This window comes from Myodes glareolus, chromosome 5 (assembly GCF_982192425.1).
Source record: "Myodes glareolus chromosome 5, mMyoGla1.1, whole genome shotgun sequence".
Classification (NCBI taxonomy): Eukaryota; Metazoa; Chordata; class Mammalia; order Rodentia; family Cricetidae; genus Myodes; species Myodes glareolus.
In genome coordinates, this window is record NC_142030.1 from 24,166,957 (window position 1) to 24,184,715 (window position 17,759).

The window sequence follows — 17,759 nt, forward strand, 5'->3', positions numbered from 1 at the left end:
CTGGGAATATGAGTTCCTTAATCATGGCATATCATAGATGAGCAGAACATTTTTCTGTTGAATGATTGATTGATAAGGAAATACTCAGGGAATAATATAAACCTTGAATTATGATACTGGTTTACCATGTGAGAAGTATGGGAAAAGCATGTCAAGCAGAATAATCACTATGTTAAAAGTATGCTTATAAATCATATGACATATTTTTAAAAAGTGAAAAGTTCAGTTTGTATATATACTTGGTTTTGTCTTTGTGTTTATACATATATAATTTAATAAATTATGTTTACAAAAAGGTACATGTTATTCAAAGTGCTTTCTTATTTTAATTATGTTAGCATATCATTGTCTTTTAATAACTTCACCAATTTTTGAAATAAAGATAGGTACTATTATTTGACGTATTTCAGAAATTTTTTGACTTAGGAACCAGCTTATATTATTAAAGTTAAAAATTACTAAGAATAGCAAAGAACTTATATTCATTGCTATTTATTGAGTTATAGACTAAATAAAACAGATTTTGAATATTTGTCCACTTAATCATAAACCATTACATGTTTACATAATTACATGTTCAAATCTTCAAATGGTAGTGACATGGAAGAAAAGTAGCATTGTTTCATATTTTTTCATGCAAATATTGGTGTCTGCCTGATGAGAAACCACTAGGATCGCATGTCTCTCTGTATGTAGTGTGTTGTGATGTAGTGCTAGGTTTGAAATTGATGAACAAAAATCATACTGTTTTGTGAGGTAAGTAAGCTCGCTGAGGCTGCAGAGTTCGAAGCTTCCTAGGGTACCTCAGACTTCTTAGACTGCCCTTTTAAAGCATGTGCTATATTTAGCCTGTGATTGGGCATTTCTAGCATTTCCAATTGTTTATAGGTGTGCATGTCTGCAAGTCTCTGTGTGTGTATAAAATCATCCTGTATCATAAAGAATGCACTAATTTACTCTCCTGCTGGCAGGTGGAAGAAGTGTTCATTTCATTGTGTATTTTCTAATTCTGCATATTAGGGGTGTTTTTCTTTATTTGTTATGTTTACCTTCCGGGGAAGAAAGCTGTTTTTATTTACCCCTGTCACGCTGGCTTCCTTGCCCAACCTGAGATACACTAAGTGGGTGCAGTGTCAGGTCTTCCTGTGTGTTATTCCCAAGGCCTTCAGTGCTTCAGAGACTTTTTGTTAAGTATCAGCTCAAGTGCCCCCTCCCCGCAAGGATCTTTTTGGACATCTTTCTCTCCTTGCTGTTCTTACTCCACTGTCACCTCTTCCTTCTTTTGGTTTTCTAATCTGCTCCCTTTCCTCCCAAGCTCTGTGACTTCTATTAGCTTAACTTTCCTTCTTTCCCTGCAAGAATTATGTTTTGTTTTGCTTTGTGTTTTTTCTCTTTTCTTTATTTTTTTTTATTGATTTTTGTTGAGCTACACATTTTTCTCTGCTCTCCTTCTTTCCTCTACCCTCCCCTTCAACCCTCTCCCATGGTCCCCAGGCTCCCAATTTACTCAGGAGATCTTGTCTTTTTCTACTTCCCATGTAGATTAGATCCATGTATGTCTCTCTTAGGGTCCTCATTGTCTAGGTTCTCTGGGATGGTGATTTGTAGGCTAGGTTTCTTTGCTTTATGTTTAAAAACCACTTATGAGTGAGTACATGTGATAATTGTTTTTCTGGATCAGGGTTCTCTCACTTAATATGATGTTTTCTAGCTTCATCCATTTGCCTGCAAAATTCAAGATGTCATTTTTTTCTGTTGTGTAGTACTCCATTGTGTGAATGTACCACATTTTCCTTATCCATTTTTCGGTCAAGGGGCATTTAGATTGTTTCCAGGTTCTGGCTATGACAAACAATGCTGCTATGAACATAGTGAGCCCTTGCCATTGTGGCACGATTGAGCATCCTTTGGCTATATACCCAAAAGTGGTATTGCTGGGTCTTGAGGATGTTTGTTTTGCTTTGTGTTTTTGTTTTTTAAGACAGGGTTCTATGTTTAGCTCTGGCTGTTCTGGAACTCAGTCTGTAGACCATACGGGACCTGAACTCAGAGATTCACCTGCGTCTGTCTCCTAAGTGGTGGCATTAAAGGTGTGCATTACCACATCCAGCTCCCTGAAAGAATTTTATCTCTTTTTTTTAATTAGATTTTTTCCCTTTTTTATTACTTAAAAAAATACCAATCCAAATTCCCACTCCCTCTCCTCCTCCCAGTCCCCTCTCTCTCCCTCTACAGACCCTCCCCACCACCCCTCCAACCCTAAGGGAGTGCCATGCCCCCCGTCCTGTGGAAAGTTCAAGGCCCTCCCTACTATGTCTAGGTTGAGCAAGATTTACATCCAAAGAGAATAGGATCTCATGAAGCCGGTATGTGCAGTAGAGACACATCCCATTGTCACTATCAGTGGCCCCTCAGTCTGCCCCAGCTGTCAACCCCCTTCTGAGGGGCTTGGTTTTTCCCATGCTCGTTCACTCCCAGTCCAGTTGGAGTTGATGAGCTACCATTAGTTCAAGCAAACTGTCTCAGTGGATGACCCCCTCATGGTCTTGAATTCCTTGCTCATACTCTCACTCCTTCCACTCTTCAGCTGGATCTTGGGAGCTCAGTCCAGTGCTCCGATGTGGGTCATTGCCTCTGTTGTTGGACGAAGGTTCTATGTAATATTTAAGATAATCATCAGTCAGACTACAGGGTAAGGTCAGTTCAGACACCCTCTCCTCTATTGCTTAGGGTTTCAGCTGGGTTCATCCCTGTGGGTTCTTGGGCATTTTTCTAGAGCCAGGTTTCTTGCTAACTTCATAATGGCTCCCTCAATCAAGAAATCTCTTTCCTTGCTCTCATATCTGTCCTTCCTCCATGTTGACCATCCCATTCCCTCAAGTTCTCCCCATTCCCCCTTTTCTGCCCCCCTCTACTCCTTGCTTCCCTGCTCCCAAATTTTTGGCTGATTTCAATTTCAAGGTTGGTCTTATATATGTTTTTCTTTGGGTTCACCTTTTTACTTTAGTTTCTCTAGGATCGTGAACTATTGGCTTATTGCCCCTTTTTAATCCGTATCCACTTATGAGTGAGAACATACCATATTCGTTTTTTTTGGGTCTGGGTTATCTCACTCACGATGATGTTCTTGCTAACTCCATAATGGCTCCCTCAATGAAGATATCTCTTTCCTTGCTCTCATATCTGTCCTTCGTCCATCTCAACTATCCCATTCCCTCAAGTTCTCCTCAACCCTCCCCTTCCTTCTACCTGCCCCACTCCCACCCTTATGTTCCCAATTTTGTCAAGTGATCTTGTCTGTTTCCAATTTCCAGGTGGGTCTATATATGTTTTTCTTAGGGTTCATCCTATTATTTAGCTTCTCTTGGATTATGAACTATAGGCTTAATGTACTTTATTTATAGCTAGTATCCACTTATGAGTGAGTACATACCATATTAATTTTTTTGGTTCTGGGTTACCTTACTCAGGATAGTGTTTTCTACTTCCATCCATTTGTATGCAGAATTCAAGATGCCATTGTTTTTTTTTTAACTGCTGACCACATTAGAATTTTATCTCTTGATTTCTAGTGTCTTGAATAATGCCTGACATGTAGTTGTCGCTGAATAAATATATACTATAGTACTAATGAACTAGAAATAGGATCTTCAAAACTGTTGGAGGAGTAGCTTGGTAGTAGAATGCTTGACTGGATGAGATTCTCAGCACAATTCGGAGTAGTGGGTAAAAAAAATTCTTTAGCTAATTGTTAGTTGTAGCCCCCTTTTAAAAACTACTTACAGTCTTGATTAAAAAAAATCTTCCTTCTTGTATGAATTGCTGTAAACCACTTGCATGTATTAAGACATACATCTAGCACTGATTCACAGTCTGCTTGACAGATCTTTCATCCGTTTACTCACGGCTCTTTCTGTGCCGGTGTGCACACCAGTTCAGAACCGAAGGGCCTGCTGCTCACTCTGCTAGTTTAGCTGTGATCTGAGACACCATCCGCACTGACATCCTTGGCATTGTCTGTTCAGCAATTTCCCACCAGTTACACAGTTTATCATAGGCATTTTCTTCCACTTGCTAAAGTCTTACTTTTCCTTATGTTACTTTATAATTTTCTTACATTAAGGTCTCAACTCTCGTCTAATTCACTGCTTTTCTTTTGTAGAAATAACAGTGTTCATCCCAGAGCACAGACATTTATACACATTCGTTCATGTTCAGTTTCTGGGAAAGTGTGTGTGCTTTCAGCCCCTCACATCTTGTGAGTCTGTATGCAGTACATGTTCATCTGTTAGGTTGAACATGAGCTAATATTTATAGGTCGCTTACTATGTTCAGACACTGAGCAGGGAATGCAGGCCTGAATGAAAGTACAGTCTAGTAAGGGAAGCAGACATGTAAATAACTGTAGCCTGTGGAAGAACTGCGAAGATACCATGTATGACAAAGGCATTTAGAAATGAAAATAAACATCTGTTTTTCTTAAACCCACTTCTCTCAACAACAACATGTATGGGTTTTCCATACATGTCATTCTTCTTAATTTTTTGGCTATCAGTTGGCATGCTTCTATTGGACTCAGTTCTCAGACTTTTAAGCATTTACACAAGCCTCCACAGGTTTAAGGGCTTAGTGTTAGGTGACCCTTCCATCCTTCAGCCGTCAGCCACAGTCTTGGGCACACAAGCTATCAATTGCTCATTCTCTAATAATTGTTAGAGTGACTTACAAAGCTCAGTGAAACATTTTTCTTGCTATTATTGGTTCACATAAAAACAATTCCCATGAGATGCATAAGCTAAGATATGATGAAGGCGTGTGAAACTGGCATGCCATCTGCAGGTTGATTCTCCTCCAGCATCTTCTTGTGCTTGCCAGCCTGGAAATTCTCCAGACCTACTGGTTAGAGTTTGTGGAGGCGATGATTAAACTATTTTTGGTGATTTAACTCAATTTCAGCCTCTTTCCTATCCTTGGAGGTAGGGAATAAGACTGAAAATTCCACTCACTAATCATTGTGAAATTTCCTGGCGATTGGCTTTCTTCAGGTTTGGCTGCAAGGGATGTTTGTCTTGTTTGTTTTTTATAAAGGTATTTTCCCATCACTCAGGAAATCGCAAGAGTTTTATGATTTCTGTGCCAGAAACTCAGGAAGACACTAAATATTTAATTTCTTCTTATAAAATCACATTCATATTCCTGAATAAACTGAAGCAAAGACTCAATCCTGGGAGGCTTTGTGCATAGCATTCAGTGAACAAGTGAAGATTAGATTATGCTGTAAGAAGGAAGGATGGGGGTAGAGGAAGCATTTTGTGAAAGTCCTTTTGGGTCAACAGAAATTTGGAATAAAAAATTTTAAATGAGTTAATGATCTTCACAGCCATCAAATGAATGTCATTTCCATAGTAGATGGATCAATTATGAAATGAAGAGACAGAAAATGGTTCAGAAAAGAGTTAAATGCCAGCAAAGAAAGGAATTTAAGAATGAGAGAGAGTTAAGATATTTGAAAATCCTGAAGTACAACCAGCTAAGATCTTTTTCTTGAGTCTTAAGGAACAGAATGCCAGGCTGTGGGAATATTAAGAACTTCAAATTTTAAAATATGTTTAAAAGCTTAAATTGAAGAAAAGTAACAAAGAAGAGCTGGAAGATTTGAGGAAACAGAAGTTTCTTAACAACTTGGTATGTCTCCAAATACCAAGAAGGAAAAAGACAAAACTGACTGCAAAACTCATAAAAGCAGAGAACTATTTCTCCTATACAAGACTGGCAAGGACAGGAAGCATCAAAGCCAGAAACAACAGGGATTCCAAGACTGAAACCTGCTGCCTAACCAGATGCTGAGAATTAGGGTTTGCATTATTCAAGAGCGTCTTTTTGTTGGCTCCATTGTTTGCAGTCTCTTCACCTGCTGGATGGAGTCAGCCAGAGGTGAAAAAAGGTCCCAGATGTCCCTTATCAGTTCTACCTAGAGGATAGTTCTAGAACAACCCAGTAAAACACACACACACACACACACACACACACACACACACACACCTCACTCACACTCATAACGTATAAAACAAACAAACAAAAAAGTAGCATAGCAGGAAAAATGGCTCAGTAATTAAGAACACTTTTTCTTATAGAGGGCCTGGTTCAATTCCCACTATCCACATGGCTCCTCACAACTGTCCACAGCTCCAGTTCCAGAGGATCTTCCTCAGGCATGAAGCGTAGACATACATGGGAATAAAACATTTGTATAAATAAAATAAGTAAGTCTTTAAAACAATAACAGCAGGAATCTTTAAGTAATTAGTATTATATTTTAATTGGTGCAGATTATGAGCTCAATCTGAATTTTCTTGAATATCACTGAATTAAATTTGCCCAAACAAAAGAGATTTCTAAAGATTTTAAATTTAGGAACCTAAACTCTTTTTGATGAGATCATATACTATAGTAAAAATAATATTTCAGACATACAGTGTAGATGAGTCCTTTTGTGCCTTATTGTTATGGGCACATGTGGACAAATACAACTATTTGCCACATATACCTTAAGAAATACCCCCTGGTCTGGCAATAGTGGCTTATATCTTTAATCCCAGCACTCAGGAGGCAAAAGTAGTCGTATCTCTCTGAGTTCAAGGTCAGCTTGGTCTACAGTGTGAATTCTAGGACAGCCAGGCCTACACAGAGAAACCGTGTCTTGATCACCCCCCCCCACACACACACACACAAATAATATTTCCTGAAAGCATTTGGAATATAGAAATACTTTATAGAAATAGAGAAACACTTTGTATCTAAAGTTAAAGAATTTGTGAAAGATAATGTGTAACGAAACAGGCCCTGTTGAAGGGTTTGGGTTACTAAGTAGTCAACGCTTAGAAAATGAAAATAAACAAATTTAACTGAATTAATTTTTCTAACCTATTGGTGTTTTATGGATGGTGAAGAAGGGATCTAGCTATTTTGGGCCTGAGATTGAAGGAGTCAGCACAGTTTGGGTGGTCTATAAAAGTACAGACTCTGGGCAGCAGGAAATGGCTAACCTGTATGAACCAGCCTGGTGGTATAAGACTAATGTTAGCTACCAGGAGGGCAAGACAGGAAGATCACAAGTTCCAGGCCTGTTTTGAGCTACAGAGTGAGTTCAAGGCCAACTCTGACATCTTAGCAAGACCAAGTTTCAAAATAAAAAAGATTGGGCTGGGAGTATAGCTCAGTTGATAGCATACCCAAGGACCTGCCACACAAACCAGGCATGGTGCCACACTCCTATAACCCTAGCATTTGGGAGGTAGAGAAAAGAAGATTAAAGTTCAAGGTCATTCTTGGCTATATAGCAACTTAAGAGGACAACCTGGAGTATATGAGACCCTGTCTCAAAAAAAAAAAATCTACGAAATCAGACTTTGATGCTATGGGTATTGGAATTATCATCTACAAAAGATAAGATGTATTAAATAAAAGAGTAAATTTAAATAGTGATGAAAGGTAGAGTTGATCAGAACATTTTGAAGAAAACTAGATATAATTAGTAAGGTAAAATAAGCAAAACACCAACTAACTTAGACCAACTAAAGGGACTGGAAAGATGACTCAGTGGGTAGATTTCACAGCAACTACCTTTGCACCCAAGTTTGGGTCCTCAGCACCATGTAACAGCCAGAGAAGGAAGTGAACAGAGACAGGCAGATCACAGTGGACCGCAGGGTCTTGCTGGCTAGCTAGTCTAAATTCACTGAGAGATTCTATCTCAAAAAACAAGGTAGTAATTCTGTTGAGGGAGACACTTGGGGTTGACCTCTGATCTGCATACACCCATTGCAAGGGTGAGTCTACACACAGCTGCACACACTTCCACACACATGCATACACCACAAATACAAAGAAAAGTAAGCAGTGTAACAGGCCAAGAGGTAGAAATCATGAGAGATGTTAAAAGACTTGAGGTTATACCATCATAACCAAGTGGTTAGAGTAACATTACCAGTAATGTGACATCTGGCACCTGATGGAATGCACAGAAAAGAATGCAATTGCTACGTCTGTGAAATACTTGTCCCTAGATGCATTTTTCTGAATTTAATCATTAAAAAGATCAGATAATACCCAAATGAGGGACATAGTACAAAATGACCCGAGTCTTCAAAAGTATTGAGGTCATGAAAGTCACGGAAAGGCAGAGGGCCATTCTGAGAATGGAGAATGAATAGATACGGGCAAGTAGTATAGTACACGGAGCTGGAGCTGACAGTGGAATTAGCAGGACAGCGTGGCTATGAGTATGCAGGACAGACACTAGGTAAGTCAGTGTCTTATGTTTGCTTATTGTATTACCATTGCATTGTACTATTTACTGTACTAACATTGGCATTGGAGAAAGTATATATGAGCTATGGTACTACTTGTGTAATTCTTTGTAAGTCTGAAGTTACTTCAGAAAGATAGTTTAAAATTTGAAGTATATCATACTTTAAGCATGTCCTTCCCTCTTTCCCAACTCCAACTAGTCTTTTCCCTTCTCCTTGCATCCCTTACATTGTATGCATAGCTGAGGTTTTAATTGAAAACAAAACCCAAACAAACAAAAAACTGAGCTATATTTAAGGAGAGGCAGCAACAGAGAAAAGGATAGCATAAAAGAGAAGCTCCAGTATCCACCAAAGTGCAACCCAAAAGGAAGGGAAGTGGGGAAGAGCAACATTTGGTGCTGTAATAAACTAGACATGCCCAGAATTTATGGAGGACAATGATGCTGACGCTTAACAGGCTTAGCATAAATAAGTTCTGGGGAAAAAAAAGAATGTGCCGGATAAAAAAATATTCATACATCGATACCTCCCAGCAAGACTGTAGAACACCAGAAGCAAACAGAAGATCTTCAGAACATCCAAGAGACAAGATAGGTTTCTCTCAAGCTCATTTTTATGAGACTGGTAGCTGACTTCTCAACAGTATCAAGGTACTAGAAATCAGTAGAATGGTATCCTTAAAATTTTAAGAGAATTCACCCTAATGTCTCTGCCTGGCCAAACCACCTTTCAAGTGTAGAGAAGTATAGGCTGTCTGAAGCCACACAGCTGGAGAGGGCTTACTATTGGCAGGCCTCATGAAAGACTGCTGAAGGATGTATTTCCTGAAGAAAGAAAATGGCCTCAACAAGGTTTAGACTCAAAACGGTTAGCTAACACCCCAAAATACAATTTGTGAGTGAAGGTTTTTAAATAGCTGGCGATATGAAATAGTAATAATGCCCAGTTTGTTATATAAAACCAATCAAGCTGGAAATAATTCAGATGAACTGAGAGTAATAGAATCAAAATTTATTTTGGTTTTGGGGGAGGTAGGTAGAGATACCATGTTTAGACTTGTTAAGTTGAACTTTTAAAATTTTGGGGTTAAGTAAAACAAAATACAATTTGACAATTTCGTTTCAAAAGGTATTAAAGGGAAGGAAACTAGACTGCAAAAACACATACTGTGATGGAGGTGAAGTTAGTGTTAATGGATGGATGGCTCTGTGTGTTTGATGTGTGTGTGTGTGAGTGTGGGCATGCCTGTGTCACAGCATATATATAGAGGTCAGAGGACAACCGTGAGTGTGGTCCTCACCTTTTACCTTGGTTGAGGCCGGGTCTCTGTTGTTGACTGTTGTGTGCACCAGGCAAAGCAACTCATGGGCTTAGGAGTCTCCTGTCACCGTCGTTCATCTTGCTTTAGGAGTATGGCATTAGCGATGTGTGCTGCCATACCTGGCTTCATGTGGATTCTGGGGATTTGAACTCATGTCCTTGCAGTTGCATAGGGAGTATTTTATCCACTAAGCCATCTCCCTTGCTCCTGAACTGGACTTTTGTCTTTAAAAGGCAAATTTGTTGGCTAGAGTAGAGAAAAAGCAAAATTCAACATGGTGCTGTTTAAAGGGCAAAATAAACTGAGGGCACAGAAAAGTTCATAGTTGCGGGGGCAGGGGAGAAAGGCTAGCAGTGTTCTTGAAGACACCTAAAGCTGCTTTATTAATGTCAGAGAAACCTCAAGGAGAAAAGCACTTTTATATGTTGTAAATCTCCAGACAGCTCCCTGTCTATCTTTAAGCTTGTCTAACATATCAGGAAATTCCTAAACCCCTGTTCTGTACAGAAGAGTCACAGCATATCCCTGGGAAAACAGGTTCTTCCTGGCAGGTTGGGCTGCAGTTTATGAATTCCTGTATTGTGTTTCCCTCTGCATCTCAAAGGCTAGTACTGTCACCCTTTTCTTCAAGTGGTAGATTAGTGTCTCAAGCACATGAAGTATGTTACATTGTTTAAAAGAATCAGCAAGTGTTGAAAAAAGAGGGTTCCTTTTCCTCTCTTGTTCTGGGTTAGGTGATATGCCCTCCCTAGATCTGGAGTATAGAATTTGAGCCGCCAGCTGTGGAGGAGGGAGGATAAATCATGCTGTGAAGGGATCAGCTGGCTACGCTGTGGTTCTGCATGTGGTGGCAGTGTAAGGAAGAAGTGACCATAGAGCATATGCGTGAAGTGTGACCCAGGAGTTTGTTAGAGACCAAATGTCTTATTTCAGAATTCTCTAAATTGTCAGCTTTTCATTGTTATTCAGGAAGAATTCTAGCTTCTTATCCTGAGATGAGCTTGTCCCCAAATCTGGTTTCAATTTTCCCCCCGTGTTCGATTGTTGAGCACATTTTGCTGTATGATATCACCATTTGGCTGAATGTTAAAAGGCACTGTGTAACTTAGATGTCAGAATTCAAACCACCAAGTATAGATGGTTTTGTTCAGCCAGATTCTTAAATGTAATCTAATTCAAGCTCTTGGCTAAAAGTATGTTCCACATTTATCAAAATGACATCTAAGCATCTCAAGTACATATAAAAATATATCTAAGTCCCAGGTGTTACTGGATTAGGATTGTAGAGCTAGCACCAGATGCCTTTCTAGATAGTTTCATTGTTTTCATGATTGTCAAAAACGTCTGTATAGATGTCAGTCTTTGCTATCAAGTGCAGTGCTTGATTTCAAAGGCATAGAAAATCCTGCTGCTGATTTTTTTCTGGTCTGGGCTTTTACATGAGTCATGCAGAGACTGCTTCTAAGGAGCATGCCAGTGGCTTTACCAGGCACCACCCGGCTACCTTCTTCCCTAGACCACAGTTAGATTGGGACAGAGGGTGTCTGAAGTCACACACTCTAATCTGGCTAACTTTGCTCTTTACCTGGAGTAAGTACATCCCTGGGCAACATTTACTAAACTGAAAGTTAGTAACGTTTCCCTCCCGAGAGGGGGTCAGTGAGAAGCTAGGGCAGGTGAAAACTCCTGTCAGTATGTACATTGACTGTGCTGCTGTTTTCTCCTTATGACTTATATTCTTAATAAATGCAAAAAAAGGCCAGTGAACGGTTTATCTAAAAGAGCTTTAACTACCATTGCAGTACTTAGCACATGCAGGTATGAGCATGCATTGTCAGCTGCAGTCATGCATAGTAATGGAGGAGTAAGTGGCTCAGCTTTGTATTGGGTGTAGGACTGTAGAATAATGCACACCTTTATCTGTGAATATACAAATGTAATTATAATATTATTTATGGCTTAGGCTTCTAGAAAATTTATCATTAATGCTATTTTGTCCCCAGATTTGAGTTATTTTGTCATTTCAGTAAGAATTTTAGGGGTCATCTTGCAGATTGTCCTTAATTGCTAGTGATTACATGAATTATGGACATGTACTGCACACTTAGACTTTTTGATATTCAGTCTTTCGAGTATATCCAGTGTTTATGTTATTTCCATAGTCAATTTATCACAACATGATCTGTGACCTCTGAATGAGCTGCAGTTGGGGAATGTGTACATAACCTTCATAGTTTATATGGTTTTCTTATCAGCCCTTTATCAGAATTCTCATTAAAACAGTCCATCTCTCTTCCTTCCTCTTTTTCTCTGTCCCCCACTTCTCTACTCCATTTTTGAATTAGAATATAAGAAATAGAAATAAGGCAATAGGAAGAAAATAAAATATATGAAGGTGAATACGATTAATTCTAGAACAATCTAGGTTGACTGTATATTGATATCATTAATGCTTGGTTGGTAAAAGTAGCTAGTTCTGTTTGTTGTATCATGCTATCAGTTATCAAACTCAGTGTATCAAATAGTAATCTGATTGCTTCATGAATTAATCCATTTTTCCTTCTACTGCCATGAGGCAGTGTTACTGTGATCATTTTACAGACGAGGAAACTGAAAATACAGTTGGGTGGCTGAGCTGAAACTTCATCTCCATCACTGACACAGCAAAGACCTCTCAGGCAGGCAAGCCCTTACAGATGGGGCAGTCCACCCTCTACTCGGCAGCTCTGTCTGTGCTCCAGGCACTTAGAATTGGCTGCAAACAGGGAAGTTTTTCTCTTAGGAACTGATAGTTTCATGTAAGTTTAACAGCAAAGTGAAGATGTAAAATCCCAATAAATTTATTTTACTTCTTATTTAAAATGAACAAACCAAACTCCAGGAGTGCCTCCTATATGCCAGGCACTGACCCAGAACAACCTTGTGCTGTACTGAGACAAGACATTTAATAGGTAAATGGTCAGACTGTAAATTCTTTAAGCAGAATAAATTATGGTAGGGTAAAAGGTTTTACAATTGTGTGCGAGTTTGTTGGGATGTAGTTTTAAGTAGTGATCCTTGTGTAGCAGATTTTGAGCAAAGATTTGATGGAGGTAAGGTTTGCCATGGATATCCAGGGAAGAGCATTGCAAAGGTAGTAGTCACCGCAGGCAGGAACCCTAGTGTAGGGGAGCGTACCTTTCATTTTCAAGAGTGAGTGAGGAGATAAGTTTTATTAAACTTAAGTGAACAGGACGGGAGAACCAGGAGGTAATGTCTCAGAGGCAAACTGGAAGGGAAGGGTCAGACGAAGCAAGCCCTTGGTCGGTTTAAATATTTGGGCTTTTTATGCTAGAAAAGGGGAGCTGTAGACAAACGTAGTAGTCTGCCCTAGATTTTTAAAAGATCACTGCAGTTGCTGTGTTGTGAACACTTGAACTGGACAGAGCAGGACGACAGCTGTGTCACTAAGTACTCTGAGGCGTCCTCAGCCTTATAAAATATGTCCACATCTGTCATTTCATGTGACTCTCAGACGAGCCCTGTGACATATTTGTTATTTTTTATATTTTACTGTGAGGAATTGGAAGCTTAAAGAACTAACTTTTCCAGGCAGACGTTTGAGTCACATCTTGAATCCAGATCTTCTGCCTTCAAATTTTGTGTTCTTTCTACTTTTCCACATTACACCCCCAAAGGTCTCCATGATCTTTCTCAGCTGAAAATAATTCAGCTTTTCATGTGTGGGTCTCAGAACAATAGCAACATTTGATTTGCGGGGTGTGTGTGTGATGAGAAACAGTATTACTCTTACCTGTGGAGATGGCTTCAGTTTAAAAATTGATCTACTTGTAGCATAAGAAAAAAAAAAACAGGCTTTCCAAGGGTACACTTGGACATGTGCCATTTTATGTTCAGCCACTTGGTATGAAGATTGGATATCTGAAGTCTTAGGGATAAGTGGCCCCATTAATAATCGAAAACAGTTGTTGACATTTAGAATTTACTCAGGTGAAAGAGTAAAGTAGCAATTCTTGTAATGCTTCTTTCAAACTTTGGAAGAAATTAAAATAATTCATGCTTTATTAATCTATGCTTTTCAGGATCAATGGTCCATAGCAAGGTTTTTTTTTTTGTGTGTGTGTAATGATTATTCTGTGGATTAGAGCCATTGTGACTCTTGGTGGGAAGCATGTTTCTGGTTGTAGAGTCATAGATTGCAGAGATTCATGTTTTCTTAGTATTTATTAGTTTACTTTAAACTACTGGACAGAACTTGGTCTAAGTGAATTATAAAAAGTTTAGCTGGGGGCTGGAGAATTGGCTCAGCAGTTACTATAAGAGCACTTTCTGCTCTTGCAGAGGACCTGATTTGATTCCCAGCCCCCAATGGCTGCTAACAACCGTCTGTAACTCCAGCTTCAGCCCCCTCCTCTAGCTTCCACGAGCACTGCATGCACATGTGCACAGACATACATGCAAGCAAAACATTCAAGCAAATAAAACAGAAATGAATACATACTTAAGGTTTAGTTAATTATTTTATTACTATTATGGGTAATAAAGTCACCAAATAGCAATCACTAACCTAGGTGCATATTCTTCTGTGCTGAACTCATCTTTCTGTGTTCTTGGAAATTTAATTTTTTTCCAATATTACAAAAATACTCAGGCCAAGAATCTAAAAGTTCATATCAACAATAATTTTCTCATACCCTTTTGTATATTTGGCTGCTTCAAGAACTGCCAAATTCCTCTTGATATTTGTAATATGACAATTATTCTTAGACAATCCTGAAATCTGGCAGTGGAATGAATTCTTTTAAATATTAAGAGATACAAGGAAACTATAAATGTGAAGTTATTCTCATAGCTAAGCTTAAGTTTCTCCCAGTTATTTCAGAGCTCAAGTATTTTTTCAGAAACTTCACATTAAGCACTAAAATATGTATGAATTGGAGACCAAATAGCATTCCCTCCCTGAAAAAAAAAAAAGGAAATCAAAGAAAAGGAAGACAGTAAACTTCTTTTTTTTTTAATTTATGACTTATTTATCTTTATTTTATGTGCATAGGTGTGAAGGTGTCAGATGCCCTGGAACTGGATTTTCAGACAGTTGTGAGCTGCCATGTGGGTGCTGGGAATTGAACCTGGGTCCTCTGGAAGAGCAGTCAATGCTCTTAACCGCTGAGCCATTTCTCCAGCCCGACAGTAAACTTCTTAATACACTTATTATCCAAGCCAATATATTGATAATAAACTCAAGACTTAGCTTATTTAAATCCTAATTTTTGGCTCATCGGTAATTTCCTTGCTCAAAGTGTTATGTTGCCTCTAGATAATGAAGTGTGGTGAAGTGCACTGTGTGAGAGTTGAGCTCTTTGGTTAACAGGTAAATGCAGAATTCTCAAAGTAGCTGTGGGTGATAGCTGTGGGTACATTGGTGTTACAGCATCAAAATCATTACCAACATAGGTAGTGCAGAAAACAGTGGCCACTTTTGCATCAATAGCATACTTGTTTTCTAATAAATGTGCTAAAGTTGTTGCACAGTTTTATTATAGACGAGATAGACCACACTACTTAAATAAGCTGAAACTATTTGCTGGTGAAGGCCTGGATGGCTGTAAGTAGCTGTAAATGACGGCGAGAACACCAGCTCTAAGACTACAGTAAGATGACTGAGGAAGGATGATCAGAGAATCTTTTGATCTCCAGAGTCTTAGCAGAACTGAACTGGTTTACAAAAAAATCAGTAAAACCCAGATTTTGCCACTTTTGGCTATGTCCTTCCCTCCCTTCCTTCTCTGAACTGTCTACTTCAGATGGAGCCATGGTGAAGGCGTGGATCTTCAGGGAAGATGCTGTAAAAAAGTATGGACAAGGTTCTTAGTCACTGGCAGTCATCCGGACAGCTTGTTAAAACACTGAATTTTAGCAACCACTCCCAGAGGTTTTTCATACAAGAATTTGCATTTTTGACCAGTTACCGGGTGATACCAACACTGCTGGTCCAGATGCCTTAGTCTGAGAGCCACTGTACCAGAGGAAGGTACATTCTGATACAGAGGATACGAAAGTGTGTTAAGCCATTTTTAGAAGCTAGAACAGCTATTTTGATTTCTCAGTTTAAAGTCTGAGAGTTACATTAGGGAGACACCTTGTGGAGTTCAGTGCCTAGGATATTGTCTAATAATCTGCTTTTCAGGCAGTCATAATGAATAGTAAACAAATAACACTAATGCTTAAAATGAAGATGACTGATTATGATACCAGACCAGGAAATTCCACCAGCCATTGGAAAGATTATTATCGATATACAGAAGAGTATAAATTAACACAAGGACAAAGTGATTTTGCTTCACTGTATAAATTATTAGACTTACTAAGCATGGCTGGCAAGGCCACACATATCTAGCCTTGTGCTATTGCTGCTCTCTCTTCTCTCTTGAGATGCTCCTCTTCCCACTCTGTGCTGCCCGTGTCCACATCCCCACCCTTAATGCTCTGTTAAGCCGGTGTGCTTCACTCATGAAACTGTTGTGTTTGCGTGGGATGCCGTTCCTCACTCTTGTGCTCCTGGTCATTTATTTGCTGCTTGCCATGTAGAATTGCTCCGGGAGCCTCTCCGTAGAGTCCAGTGCTCTCGTCTGTGTATTTCATAGCATTCTGCTTAGCCCTGTTGTGTATGACACTGAACTCACTTATAGACCAGGCTGACTCCCAAGAACTGAGATTAAAGGAATGCACCACAACCACCTGGCAGGATCTCTTTCTTGCTGTTTTCCTGCAGGTGGAAATCAGGTTGAATGAAGTGCCAGAGTCAAAGGCCTGTTCCACCACCTCCCAGCCCTGGCTGTGTCAATCAATCATATCAAATCTACCCATCTATACAAAGTAACTTAGTCTTTTATCTTTGGATTTTTAACACAGAATAGGTCCCTGGAACACAGTAGATATTTAGTATATGTTTATTAGATAATTTAACCAGTCATTTGGGAACTGTCATCACCAGTACAGTCTAATGATGGAGACTCAGTTCTGAATCTACGTCATGACTCTCTAGAGTGAGAGGTGCCCTCTGAGTCCCTGAAGGGGTCAGAACATGCATCTGTTCAGCAAGAAGCACAACTCAGGGGCTGAAGAAACAGATTTTATCAGCATAAGGGGAAGTTCTTAACTCTTCTTTCTTAGCGTATTGTTTTAATTTCTGATACCACATATAAAGGAATTAAAAAGGCAAAGATTTTTGTTTATTTTTAAGTCTTAAAAAGAAAACATGAAATTTCAATCTTTATTTGGCCTCCCTCTAAAACTCTTGCTGTTTAACCCTTCTTCCCTGCTTTCTCAATTGTCTGTTCCGCAGGTTCAGTTTTTACTAGGCCTCTCCAGTTAGATACTGCACGAGACCCATTCCCCAGGTTCAGTTAGATATTGTACTAGAGCTCTCCCCCAGGTTCAGTTAGGCATTCTACAAGACAGCAAGGCTTGCAGTGTTGCTTAGCACTCAAGTAAGCGTTCAGCCTGAAATATACAATAGTAATAACAATTTAGTATTAGTTTTGGTAAAATTAAATTTTATATAGTAATCAAAATTTGGCAGTGTACCTTTGAAGAGTTTACAGTTTGTCAAAATAACAACATGCCATATGAGAACTGAGGTGGCAGTGATTTCTAGTGGTAAAGAATTGAGAAACCAAAAGAATAAGAAATCAGAAAAGAATTCTTGTTTTCCTCCCGCCTATTCATGCATATTTGAAAATAAACCTCGGTAGCCCCCAAAGGCTTTTACTTTCAGACCAGGGGGCTTTACCTGCCCATTTTCATTATCAGTCTTACCTTCTCCTTCCACTTTATTCTTGAAATACAATCTTTTATGCTTCCCAGAGAATTCTCTTTGTGTTGAATCAGGATCATGACTAGTGTAAGTTATGCTGTAGCTTTATGAAAATAAACACATTTAAAATGATATTGATAAGCCAGATTTCTTAAGCATATGATTAATGAGTTTAAAGTATTATATCTATCACAATATTGTCTGTATGTCTACCTGCCTGCTTGCCTGCCTATGTATGTATGTATGTGTCTAATTTAAGAAGTAAATAAAAACTTTTATTTATAAATGAAAATAGAGTATAAATAGTTTT

The 17,759-nt window shown here is 39.0% G+C and overlaps 1 protein-coding gene across 3 annotated transcripts in view; it reads left to right on the plus strand.

Annotated features, from left to right (window-relative positions):
• Window positions 1-17,759, plus strand: part of Atf6 (activating transcription factor 6) — a 169,856-nt gene that overhangs the window by 49,421 nt on the left and 102,676 nt on the right. The window lies entirely within an intron of this gene.